At 38.3% G+C, this 14,021-nt stretch overlaps 1 long non-coding RNA gene across 1 annotated transcript; it reads left to right on the top strand.

Moving 5' to 3' along the window:
- Positions 1-7,482: 7,482 nt before the first annotated feature.
- Positions 7,483-12,533, top strand: LOC146679539 (uncharacterized). The gene is made up of 4 exons (XR_014918617.1): positions 7,483-7,507; positions 8,633-8,659; positions 10,893-10,923; positions 12,465-12,533. It is a non-coding gene; the product is annotated as an uncharacterized LOC146679539 (long non-coding RNA).
- The last annotated feature ends 1,488 nt before the right edge of the window (positions 12,534-14,021 follow it).

Here is a 14,021-nt window from a genome sequence, read left to right as displayed (position 1 = left end):
TCAAATTTTCAAATCAGGGCCTGCACGGTTTCCCAGCCAATAATATATGTGTCCTGAGGCATTCAAATTTGCATATTGGGGCCTTCATGGCTTCTAAGCCAGCCAATCATATCTGAGGGCTGAGGAATTCAAATCCACAAATCAGGGCCTGCACGGCTTCCCAGGCAGCCAATCATATATGTGGCCTCAGCCATTCAAATTTGCATATTGGGGGAATTCGTGGCTTCTAAGTCAACAAGTCATCCATGTCGTATATCTCTAAAAATTCACATTTTAATGATAAATTGTCAACACTGGAAGATTCCCCCATCTCTTCTGAACAAAACGGTGTAAGAATGACCGCTCTAGCCCCTACGGTTAGGAAATTATGGTCATTTGATTGTGGGGAGTCCTCACTATGAGAAATAGGCTGCAATAATCCTGTGTCTCTCTGCTGCATGTGTAAATAGAAGCACCTGTTTTGGAGGGAAAAAGTGCACAGGCTCTCTGATTGGTGGATTCAAATTCAGCAGCTCCCAGGCTGACCTAGAAACTTACTTCTCTCTCCCTGTGTGTCTGTGTGTGTGTGTGTGTGTGTGTGTGTGTGACAGAGAGAGAGAGAGAGAGAGAGAGAGAGAGAGAGAGAGAGAGAAAGCCTTTTAATGGGATGATCTCATTCTAAGATTCAAATTCAATATATTTAGACTGGGTGACTGAATTTGATCTTGTGTGTGTGTCTCTCTGTCCATGTGTGTTTCCTTATGTGTACATATTTGTGATTGTGTGGCTGTTATAGATTTTTTTGCTGATTTTTTTCATTTAACAAGTATAGTTGAGGGACCTTCAGCATGTTCAGCATTTTTTCAGCTATCCATTTTGCTTTTCCAATTTTTCTGTTTAAGTTATTACTATTGTGCTAAATCATACTATTTCTGCTATTTTATAAGATTTGTGCCAAATACAGTATTTCTGCCAAATATAGTATTTCTGATTAATTATAGTTTTTTCTACCAAATCATAGTACAGTATTTCTGCTTTTTATAGGATTTGTGCTAAAATATAGTATTTCTACTAAATGTAGTATTTATGCTTAATCATACTATTTTTGCTTTTTATAGGATTTTTGCATTATATAGTATTTCTGCTTTTTATAGGATTTGTGCTTAATATAGTATTTCTGCTAAATTATAGTATTTCTGCTTTTTATAGTATTTGTGCTAAAACATAGTATTTCTACTAAATGTAGTATTTATGCTTAATTATAGTATTTCTATATATTTCTGCCAGGTCCCCAGGCAGCCAATCCTCTGTGAGGACTTAGACATTCAAATTTTCAAATCAGGGTCTGCACGGTTTCCTAGCCAATCATATATGTGTCCTGAGGCATTCAAATTTGCATATTGGGGCCTTCATGGCTTCTAAGCCAGCCAATCATATCTGAGGGCTGAGGAATTCAAATCCACAAATCAGGGCCTGCACGGCTTCCCAGGCAGCCAATCATATATGTGGCCTCAGGCATTCAAATTTGCATATTGGGGGAATTCGTGGCTTCTAAGTCAACAACTCATCCATGTCATATATCTCTAAAATTTCACATTTTAATGATAAATTGTTAACACTGGAAGATTCCCCCATCTCTTCTGAACAAAACGGTGTAAGAATGACTGCTCTAGCCCCTACGGTTTGGAAATTATGGTCATTTGTTTGAGGGGAGTCCTCACTATGAGAAATAGGCTGCAATAATCCTGTGCCTCTCTGTGCTGCGTGTGTAAAAAGATGTATATATATATATGTGTGTGTATATATATATATATATATATATATATATATATATATATATATATATATATATATATATATATATATATGTATATATGTGTATATATGTGTATGTATATATATTTATATATATATATATATATATGTATATATATATATATATCAGGTATCATATCGGCTAAGATGAACAGGCACATGGGTCAATACATGAGCGGGACACAGAAAGGAATTGGCAAGAATACCAGAGGCGCAAAACACCAGCTACTGGTAGACAGAACAGTCAGCCGAGACTGCAAGACCAGACTGACCAACCTGTGCACTGCCTGGATTGATTACAAGAAGGCCTATGACTCAATGCCCCACAGCTGGATACTGGAATGCCTAGAATTGTACAAGATCAATGGGACCCTAAGAGCCTTCATCAGGAACTCAATGGGGATGTGGCGTACAACACTAGAGGCCAACTCCAAGCCCATAGCACAAGTTACCATCAAGTGCGGGATCTACCAAGGAGATGCTCTGTCCCCACTGCTGTTCTGCATAGGCCTGAACCCCCTCAGTGAGATCATTAACAAGACTGGCTACGGATACCGGCTACGGATACCGACTACGGAACGGAGCAGTTGTCAGCCACCTCCTGTACATGGATGACATCAAGCTGTATGCCAAGAGTGAACGAGACATCGATTCACTGATCCACACTACCAGGCTATACAGCAATGACATTGGAATGTCGTTCGGACTGGAGAAGTGTAGTCGGATGGTATCAAAGAGAGGCAAGGTAGTCAGAACTGAGGGGATTGAACTACCAGAAGGCAACATTGCAGACATAGAGGACAGTTACAAGTACCTGGGGATCCCGCAGGCAAATGGGAACCATGAAGAGGCCGCTAGAAAGGCTGCAACCACCAAGTACCTGCAGAGGGTCAGGCAAGTCCTGAGGAGTCAGCTGAATGGTAAGAACAAGATCCGGGCCATCAACACGTACGCCCTGCCCGTGATCAGGTACCCTGCTGGGGTAATAGGCTGGCCAAAGGAGGAGATAGAAGCCACTGACATAAAGACAAGAAAGCTCCTTACCATGCATGGAGGGTTTCACCCCAAGTCCAGCACCCTGAGGCTGTACGCTAAGCGGAAGGAAGGGGGCCGGGGACTGGTGAGTGTCAGCACCACAGTCCAGGATGAGACAACGAACATCCAAGAATACATTGGGAAGATGGCCCCAACTGACCGAGTGCTCAGTGAATACCTCAGGCAGCAGAAACCCAAGAAAGAGGATGGAGACGAGGAACCATCATGGAAGGACAGGCCCCTGCACGGTATGTACCACCGGCAGATAGAGGAGGTGGCTGATATCCAGAAATCCTACCAGTGGCTGGACAAAGCTGGACTGAAAGACAGCACAGAGGCACTAATCATGGCAGCACAAGAACAAGCTCTGAGCACAAGATCCATAGAGGCTGGGGTCTATCACACCAGGCAAGACCCCAGGTGCAGGCTGTGTAAAGATGCCCCAGAGACAATCCAGCACATAACAGCAGGGTGCAAGATGCTAGCAGGCAAGGCATACATGGAACGCCATAACCAAGTAGCCGGCATAGTGTACAGGAACATCTGTGCTGAGTACAACCTGGAAGTCCCGAGGTCAAAATGGGAGATGCCCCCAAGGGTGGTGGAGAATGACCGAGCTAAGATCCTGTGGGACTTCCAGATACAGACGGACAAAATGGTGGTGGCTAACCAACCGGACATAGTGGTGGTAGACAAACAGAAGAAGGCGGCCGTAGTGATCGATGTAGCGGTTCCGAATGACAGCAATATCAGGAAGAAGGAACACGAGAAGCTGGAGAAATACCAAGGGCTCAGAGAAGAGCTCGAGAGGATGTGGAGGGTGAAGGTAACGGTGGTCCCCGTGGTAATCGGAGCACTAGGTGCGGTGACTCCCAAGCTAGGCGAGTGGCTCCAGCAGATCCCGGGAACAACATCGGAAATCTCTGTCCAGAAGAGCGCAGTCCTGGGAACAGCTAAGATACTGCGCAGGACCCTCAAGCTCCCAGGCCTCTGGTAGAGGACCCGAGCTTGAAGGATAAACCGCCCGCAGGGGCGTGCTGGGTGTTTTTTTTTATGTGTGTGTATATACATACATATGTATGTATATATACATGTATGTATATATACATGTATGTATATATACATACATGTATATATATATATATATATATATATATATATATATATATATATATATATGTGTGTGTATATATATATATATATATATATATATATATATATGTGTATATATATATGTATTAGGGCTGAATGATATATCGCATTTGCGATAATATCGCGACATGATCAAGTGCAATTTTCTAACCGCAGAGGCTGCGATTATACTCTGGACATGTCCAAATTCATGGGCTGCATCCTCCTGAGGCCGCATTTGTAGACCGATTACGTCACAGCGACGCGCCGAAGGTTGTCCAAATTACTACCATATCCCAGAATTCATAGCGCGGCCCAGCCAAACTCCAGTTTCCAGCAATGGCGGCCGCTACTAAGTTTTAAAATTACTCATACTAATCTTTCTGGGTCACAAAATAAACTTTTAACATATTTTCAGGCGAGAAAGTAGTTGTGTAAACATCAAATATCTGCTCGGTTTATCAAGATATCCCATATGTGCAAAAGTGCTTGGACGTTTTCAGAGGCGTCTGCTACCCACCAGCTCAACAGCTAGCCGAGAGCTCGAGGGTTACTGATGCGGCCGAGAACGGCACAACTCCCGGCACATCATTTTCAGATCACCGCGGAGTTTCGCTGCTCGGGTTAAACGTAATATATAAGTCACTTAGACAACCTAAAAATGTTATTGTTGGGCTTTTTTCAGTGTTTTGTTTGTTTGTGAGTAAATCGGTTTGGCTGAGATTAAAGTTATTAGATTAGATAAAATAAAAGTTTATTAATCCCCCGGGTGGGTTCCTCCTTGGTTTTCACACAGCTGACTAAACGTCAAACAGAAAACTTATTAAACAGAAGTGTGAGACAGTCGAGAATTTACACCAGTGTCTGGTTATATTTTAGATAGCAAGAAGCAGACGGCCGAGTTTATTAAACTCCACCGAGACAGCGGTGACGCTAATCAGAAGGCTAGACCGTCCAATTTCACGCCTTTAAATTTTAAAGGCGTGTTTGTGTGTGTGTTTATATAATTGCTATTATGTTTGCACTTTATGTGTAATGTTACTGACTGCAGAGATCAGTAAGATGTGTGTATTTTTTATTTATTAGTTTTATTTATTTAATATTATTTTTTAATTGAATGACTGTCTAGTAGTTCACAGATGTCGAAAAACTGAGTGTGGTAAAGCCACTGATTTTTTTTATGTATATTTCTGCAATCTGCACATTGTACTGACTTTCATTTTAATGTTTACACCAGGGTTCCTTGTCAGCACTTTATGCTCAGATGTTTGTAAGCTAAAAATAAACTATTGTGTATGTTCAAATATACTGTTGTGATTGAAGAAGTTAAATAAAAATGTCAGCCATCAATTCATGCATCACCTCATGTCATCATAACAGAGGTCTGTCTTCCAGGAAAGAACAGTTTAAAATTAATGTAATATAGTATTGGCCATACTATATGATGTATTGCTTGTCTTTGTTTAATAATACAGAAGACAAAGACCTTAAAAAATAATCGCATATCGCATCGCAATCGCAATATTGGGGCAAAAAATCGCAATTAGATTATTTTCCATAATCGTTCAGCCCTAATATATATATATATATATATACATATACATATATACTTTTTTTTTGTCTTTAAAACATCTTTGCAGACTGACTGTCCTGGACTGGTTGGGTTTTTTTTTTCAGGTCTGGTGAACTCAGCTCTTTGGTGTTGGTGTTCAGGAGTAGAGCCTTCTAATAATATTTATTCAACTTATAGAATTAAAGTTCTGCGAGTATTTTCTTTAGCAAATAAATATTGTATAGAATATTTAAAATCACCTACATTTTTGATGTTTACAATGCCCATTGTGTGTAATACTGGAATTTCCTATTACTGTGAACGCCTCATCTTTTACCTGACTGCCGGACATCCGCTTTTCCGCACACTTCGTTGAGTCCGCTCTGGGTGAGTGCCGCTGCTCTGCTTCTCTCCTAAATGTTTATACTCTGTTTGTGCAATTTAACGAGTTCTTTTAGTGATTTATAAAGCCAACCGAGGTATAACTCATATTAGAGTAACACAGTGGTTGCTTTTTCCTAGTGAAACTTTGTCATTTTTGTATGTAAAAGGAGTGTTTGATGAGCTAACAACCCGATGCTAATGCCTAGCGCTCCTTTGAGCCCAGTGTGAAATGAAAATTTGACTGTGAACCACGGTTATCGTGTTGTTTTATTAATTACATTTGGTGTGTTTGTCAGTCTGTTACATAAGGTGCAGTTAGTTCTCTTCACAAATCAGTTGGTTAAAACAGCCTCATTCTTTATGCTGTAAAGTTTTTAACGAACCGCCATCTTAGATTCAGTGTCAGCTGTCGGCAAGATCAAAGGAGCCATTTTACCGCCTCTGACCGAACACGGGAGAAAAAGAGTCGCGTGTGTGCAGGTCTTGTGGGTTAATTAAGACAAAGGAGGGGGGGGGGGGGGGGGGAACTGAGGATTAATCATAGGCTATGTCCCCACATACACGGGTATTTTTGAAAACGGAGATTTTCCGTTTCCGTTTTAAAAAACGATCCCGTCCCCACATAAATGCAGAAATGAAGGAGAACACTGCTAGGAACATGCCAAAGCAGCAGGTGGCGCTATATTCTTAACCGTGTAGAAATGTTGGCCAATCAGAAGTCTAGAAACCTCGGTGGGAAATGGCAAACAAAGATGGGGCATAGAAGCAGAACCGAGTCATATGTGTGGAGGGACAGTAACTGTGTGTGTAAGCATTTAAACACTGCAGAGAGAACAATTAACAGTAACAGTATTGTAGAAATGCATTTCACCGAAACAATAACGTGGCGCACAGTGTGACGTCAAAAAAGGCGCTGCGTTTTCTCCGTTTCCATGTCCACACATAAATGCAAAAATGGAGTTTTCAAAAGATATCCTGGCAAGCGTTTTTAGAAATCTCCGTTTTCAGTGACCGCAAACGCATAGAAAAATCTCCATTTTCAAAAGTACCTGTGTACGTGTGGACATAGCCCAAGAATAATAAGAACTCCTAAACAGAAGACTTTAATTTTTAAGAACTGTTTAACAAAGGCTTGTTTGTGCCAACCTAAATCTGCTGCACAGTTTAAATTCTCACTTTGTGGAAAATTAATGAAACAAACAACAGCCCACCTTCACATAAATAAAATATGGCAGTATATTATTATTAGTATGGTACATAGATATTTATTTTAAAAATACAGTATATTTACTATGATACTATGTGCAGTTAATAATATTTTAGGAAGTAGAATTTGAATGCAGACCACCTCAAATATTAAAGCCTTAAAAATATATCGTGCAGTTTTTCATGTATGAGTGTTTTGCAATCTTAACTGAGAGGTAGACCAAAGAAAACAGAGGAGAGTTGTTGTTTGTATTCCAGCTGTAGTAAACAAAGAAGTTTAGTGAATCTTTTTGACAACAGAGAGTGATGCAGTATTGATGCTAATTTGAGTTTTCTGATCCTGTATTTTTGCTCTTTGTCTTTTGTTACACAGAGTGAACTAGAAGCTTGGTTTTGCCTTTGCTGGTAAGTAAACAGTGATTGTAACTGAAGCAATATGAAACTGGGATTGTGTAACATGTTTAGCAATTTACATACAATAGTTTGGCTTTTTGTGATATCTTGCCATTTGCTCATGGGCAAAAACACATTTAGGTTTTATAAGCAGTAAGCCTCCCCACTAGACCTGTGAGTGTCCCTAAAAATGTCCCTGAAGTTTAATAGGCCATTTATGTCTAATTTTAATTTTAAAGGCTTATCAAAGCGTTTCTGTAGTAATTATTGTTTTTATTACACATGTTAAGGCCATTTGAGACTCTGCAATTAAATTTTGCCCTCTTTAGACTAAAGTGAGTTCATTTTGTCTGAGGTACAGTGCTGGGAAAAGTCTTTCTTCCTTGCAGATTTATTTTGTTCATGCTTTTTTGTCACATGTTTCAAATCATCTAACAGGGATGATATGAATAAATACAAAAAAGCATTTAAACATTTAAGCAATAATAAAAGACTAAGAGAACCAGAGTTGTGAGTAGGCAATGTTGTGTATGTTAAAGCCTGTGTGTAATTTATGTACACTAAGTTTAAATTAGTTTCTTAATAATTTGCTCGATACAATGTGTTTGAAAATTTTATACAAAAGGGAAATATTGCAAAATACAAAAAGATTCCTGCCAACAGGTACAATGGAAGGACTCTTTATTATAATTTTTGTAATTGCAAAAATGGTGTGCCACTGTTGTTACTATGACATGTCAGAATTTACATGTATTTTAGGATTTACATATTCAGATCAGAACTAAAACCTGATGAGGTTTTCCGTTGATTCTAACAGTTGTGGTTTTTCCACACTTTATTAAGCACTGACTTGTGATAGAAAATGATGGAGCTAAAAAGCCATAATCTGTACCAACAAATATTGGTGCCTCTTCTTTGCACTTCTGTAGTATGCATGCCTTTATTACACATGTTATCGTCATGTGAGACTCTGTAACTGAAGTTTGTCCTCTTCAGACTACAGTGAGTTCATAAAGGCTTGAAGAAATTGAGGATTTTACTAGTTGTTTCATGTCACAGTAAATTGGATTGTGTGTGAAGAGGTTTAACAGTCTAAGTCATTAAACAGTGATCTGATGTGTTGTTTCCTTTCTCTAGGAGACTGATCTAACTGTCGCAAGTCTGGTAAGTAAAGGTTTTGTCTGCGGTACAGTGCTGAGAAAGGTCTTTCTTCTTTGCAGATTTATTTTGTTTATGCTTTTTTCACGTTTCAAATCAACTAACAAGGATGACCTGGATAAATACAAAAAGCAGTTTTAAAGTGATGATTTCATTTTTGAACCAGAACAACCTGGTCTAATGTAAAAACATGTTGGTCTCTAATACCCAGCTGTGGATGCCCTGATAGCAACAATTACCATCAAGCATTTACAGTAACTGGTAATGACTGGTTTACATCACTGGTTGATTTTGGTCCACTACAATTTCAGAATTGTCTTAATTAGATCCAAACAGGGCAGGCAAGAAAAGAAAAAAGTCGTAATTAAGGCCCAATATAGGGTTTTCAAGTCATACCACGTATCTTAATTTCATTAAAGTCCAGACTGATTAGTTTATACCAAGTGTTTTGTTTCATTCATTCAATTGGACTTGCTTGTGTGCTTCAGATCCTAAGTGTGATTAAACTTAAGCCCAGGACCTGATGAGTTGATGGTCCTGAAGTAGTAAAGGAACTCTGGGACATCACAGTAACAGCACCATGTTTGACTTTAATGCTGGTATTTTTCTCTCACTATAGATGATTCAGTTTAGTGCAGTTCGTCAGCACAGCTGTTGGTTATCATCGAGATATTATTAGGCAACTTGTTTTTGCCTGTTCAGCTACAATATCTGGGAGGGTTTTTGTTTTCTGGGGTCTCCAAATCCTTAGAAATCTATTTGTAAACTTTTACAGAACTATATGTGTTTGTTTCACATTAGAGCAGCTCACGACTGGCAGTTTAGGGACGATTAAATATTCACATAGGGCAGGGGTCTCAAACTCCACTCTTCAAGGGCCGGTGTCCTGAAGCTTTTCCACGTGTCCCTGTTACAAAACACCTGAATAACATTTGTAGGTCATTAGTGAGAGTATAGAATTTGACTGTGTTGAAGTGGCATCCCCGAAGACTGTTCAAATTTAAGTAATTTAAGTGTTTGGAAAAATGTACTTCTAAAAGTACTTTCATTGCATCATGTTCATTCACTCATGAGCTGCTATAACATGAATCAAATGGCTGAATTACCACCTCAGCATGCAGTCACGTTCTGTAGAGTTTTGCTAATGACCTACTAATGTTATTCAGGTGTGTTGCAACAGGGACACATAGAAAAGTTTCTGGACACCAGGCCTTAAGGACCAGAGTTTGAGACCACTGGTGGTAGGACATTGTGGATTTCAAAAGCTTCTTCCCTTAAATCACTGCCTAGAAACTGCTTTTTGTAATTTGTCATAATGACTTGCAAAGTATAGGTGGGATGAAAACATAAGACATTTTATAGTGGCCTGATATTTTTATCAAGGCTGTTTTTTTTGAAAATAATCCTGGCTTAATTTACAAAAGATGAACTGTCTGAAAGTCATGTTTGTTTGTTTAAGAAATGTGGGAATGTCCAGCAAAGATCTTACATGCAACAGCTCAGATACAGCACTCACTTCTGTTCTTTTTATCATGAAATGATCTACAAAGAAATTACCATCATACTAAATTTTGCTAATTAGGCCTTAATATCAGCTATGATAAGTTTATCATAGATTTAGTGTAGTGCTTATTGCTGTGTATCAAACATGCCCCAAATGTGACTGAAATATGTAGAAACTGCTGTGTAGAAACTAGCTGTCTCCAAATTTCTCATTTTGCCAAAATACATACAGAGTGGCTTGAAACTGTCTGCTCTAACCTCAGTGTGTTGGTTTTGTTGGACCATATAATATTTACAGTAAGTTACTGTAGCAGCACGTCTTGGTGTAAGTTTATAGTGTGTTTTTTTTTTTTTTTTTTTAATTGTGTTAATAGAATTTGAATGCAGGCCACCTCAAATGTCAAAGCCTACAAACATTCCATACAAGCTATCATTTGTGATTGTTGCCTACTTTTAAATTGTGACATCACCATTTGATAAAGTGTGTAGTAGTAGGTGAAGCAAATCATTGGTTACGATCTCTACTCTCTTATGTAACTGAACCTAAATTTTGGAGCATTACATGACTCAAACTTGTGTGGCTTATTGCAAATGGATAAAACTACATATTACCTTTTATGAAGATGATCATCTTTATTAGGGTGCGGAAAAAGAAAACAGAGGAGAGTTGTTGCTGTCTAATGCTGATTGGAGTTGTCTGAGCCTGTATTTTTGTTCTTTGTCTTTTGTTACACAGAGTGAACAGCTCTTTGGCTTTGCCTTTGCTGGTAAGTAGACAGTAATGGTAATGTTTAGTAATTTACTTACAGTAGTTTGGCTATTTGTGTTATCTTGCCATTCACTCATGGGCAAAGACAAATAGTCAGGATTTAGAATCTGTAGCAGCAAAGCCCCCACACAGGACCACTGACTGCCCCAGAAAATGTCAATGAAGTTTAATAGCCCATTAATGTCTGATTTTAATTTTTGATGGCTTATCAAGTCCAAACATAGTTAAATGTCAGAGACATCTTTATGCAGTTGTTTGATTTCTCCTTATGTTTGTGGATTTAAGTGTGAGTATAGGTGGTACCTTAAACACTTAAGAGCACCACAGCTATCGATTTTTATTGTCTCTCTCATTCCACTTATGAATTAGCATGAAGTCAAAACGCTAGAAGTATTTTTCCTGAGTGACTGGCCTGAGTGCAGTTCACACTGCAGGCGAAAGCGCATCAAATCAGATTTTTTTGTCATGTTGGTATCAGTGATGGTATCATGGTATGACAGTGTGAACGGCACAAATCCGATATTTTAGAAAGCGACTGCTGTTTGAATTTCAATTGTCTTAATTAAGGTCCAAAATAGTGTTTTGAAATCATTTCACAGCTCTTGCTGATCATCAAGATGTTTTTAGGCAAATGTGAGAAGGTTTGTGTTCTTTTTGGCCAGTCAATAAATAATTTTGAGTTTAATGGATATAAAGTATTTAAAGCAGGAGGCCTGAAACTCTGCTGTAACCTCAGTGTGCGGGTTTATTTGGACCATATAATATTTACAGTAAGTTACTGTAGCAGCACGTCTTGGTTTGAGTTTATAGACTTAGTTTATTGTTTTAATAGAACGTAAAAATGTCCTTATAACAGTTCCACCATCATTTGTTAAACATTGTCATTCTGTTCACTCCAATAATTTACTGTAGAAGTCTTTAGTATTTAAAGCCCTACATGTACTGTATTTTTGAAATTATAAGGCATAACGTCAATAAACAATTCTGTTTTTAAGGCAGATTAAGCCAAACAAACAGTCAGATAAGTCAAACTTTATTCAAGTCATTCACAACAACTCTCAACACTGTTCAGTTGTAACACATAAAATACAGACCAATACACTCACTTTTTCAGTTCATTCCTCATCTACAAATCCATCAAACTCTTCATGGGTTGATCAGGTTGAAATCTGCTTCATAAGCATGTCTCTTAGCACGTGCCAGGTTCTTGTACACACACCATAATGTTATGTTGAAGCACCGTACAAATTACTCTACGAGGGTCCTGACTATGGTAGCCATAATGCTCTGACAATACATCAAGCAGCGCAGCTTTGTAGCTTACCAAAGTATTACTAAAATATTTGACAGAATTTTGAGCGCTGTGTACCACAGAAATCCCGTTCTAGGTCAGTAAGCATAACCAGAATCGATACACTAGGCACATTGTATGTTTTTGAGAAAATGACAGGGTTTTAGGTGTGCCATATAGTCTGAAGAATATGGTAAATCCAAGCATGTTGGAAATATGACTAATTCCATGCCTTTTGTGTCTTACAGGTGACCTGCTGCAGAAGATCCTCTCTCTCTATCATTATAAGCAATTCTGTCTATCCTATCACTCTCCCAACTCTAATTTGAAAGCCATTCTATCTTGTATCCCTCTATCTCTACCGCTCTATCTAATTTGAAAGCCATTCCATCTTGTATCCCTCTATCTCTACTGCTCTATCTAATTTGAGAATCCAAGTTTTGAGAATCCTTTCAGAATCCAATTTTCAGAAATCCAAGTTACCAGAACTTGATCTATCTGTTACAGAATTCTGAGAGATCTCTGCTCTCACTGCTCTTTCTTTCCTGTCATTAAGCTCTCTCACATTCAGTCATTTTGCTGGAAATTACAAGTTGAATATACAGTAGTAGAATTACAGTACAGTGGAACTTATAGTAGAAACTACTTACACAGCCCTACATTTGTCATTTTAATTTTGCATTACACTTTGGAATTAACACTTCTAGTTTGGCTTACTTTGATCAATTGTATAAAATATCACCTCTTTATAAGTTTACTTGTAATAAGATAATCTGGTTATTTTGTAATACATACATTCAGATAAATAATAAATTAGATCCAGTCTGTTAGTCTGTTTCATTGGCTATAACATTTGACTGCAAGTTTATAGTACTATTATTTAAGGACTAACCCATTTTGTCACTCAGTGTAAGTATTCAGTTAGTATTGTCATCGAGAAGTGCCTGTGGACCCAGACTTCCTGTTTCCTGACTGCTGCAGAAAATCCAGCTGAAGAATCCTCATCACCTGTCATCTGATCACCACACCACCACAGCTCCATATATTTGATTTCAATTTTAGATATCTGAAAGATTTACATAAACTCCCCTAAGAGCTAAGACTTTTATTATAGCCTGTTGATTGTTGAGATTTATTCTGCATATCATTTTATAGAAGTTGTAATTATTTACCAGTCTGGTTAAAAAAAATATAAGTAAAATTATACAGTTTCTAAGAGCTACAATAAAACGGACCAAATTGTTTCCAGAGAACTTTGAATTTCCTTTATTTTGAATTTGGAGTACAAATCAGCTTTTTAACATCTATTCATATATTCATAAAAACATTTTACAGTATAATAGTACATTTCTCAGATTTAACAGTAACTTGAGGAGTTGTACGTTTTTCTGTGTTTCAAGGTTCAGTTTTGTTTATATTTGTGTATAACCACATATAAGCTCCAGATTGTACTTCAGCAAAATGCCAAGAAAAGGTCAAAGGTCGCAGTCCCAAAAGCTTAGATGGCAAAAGCAGAAAGAACAGGTGAATGTTTCTCAGAGCAGTGAGCAGGTAAAGGTGTGTGTTTCAGCTTTTCCCAGCACAGAAGTGCAGAGCAGTGTTCAGACAGCCACAGTGTCTTATGCAGATGTGGTAAAGAAAGGTGTTCCCTCAGTGTCTGTCCCAGAGTCTGAAGTTATGCAGGTAATCCAGACTGAACCCCAGCTAACTGTACAAACACAGCATGATGGAGAGACAGCCAAAGTATCTTATGCAGATGTGGTAAAGAGAAGTGTTCCCTCAGTGTCTGTCCCAGAGCCTGAAGT

This window comes from Copadichromis virginalis, unplaced genomic scaffold (genome assembly GCF_057382275.1).
Source record: "Copadichromis virginalis isolate Kocher_CV1m ecotype Utaka unplaced genomic scaffold, C_Virginalis_male_GT1.1 unmapped_scaffold_1, whole genome shotgun sequence".
NCBI lineage: Eukaryota > Metazoa > Chordata > Actinopteri > Cichliformes > Cichlidae > Copadichromis > Copadichromis virginalis.
Note: the sequence above shows the minus strand (reverse complement) of the source record. Positions and strands in the feature narration are given on the sequence as shown.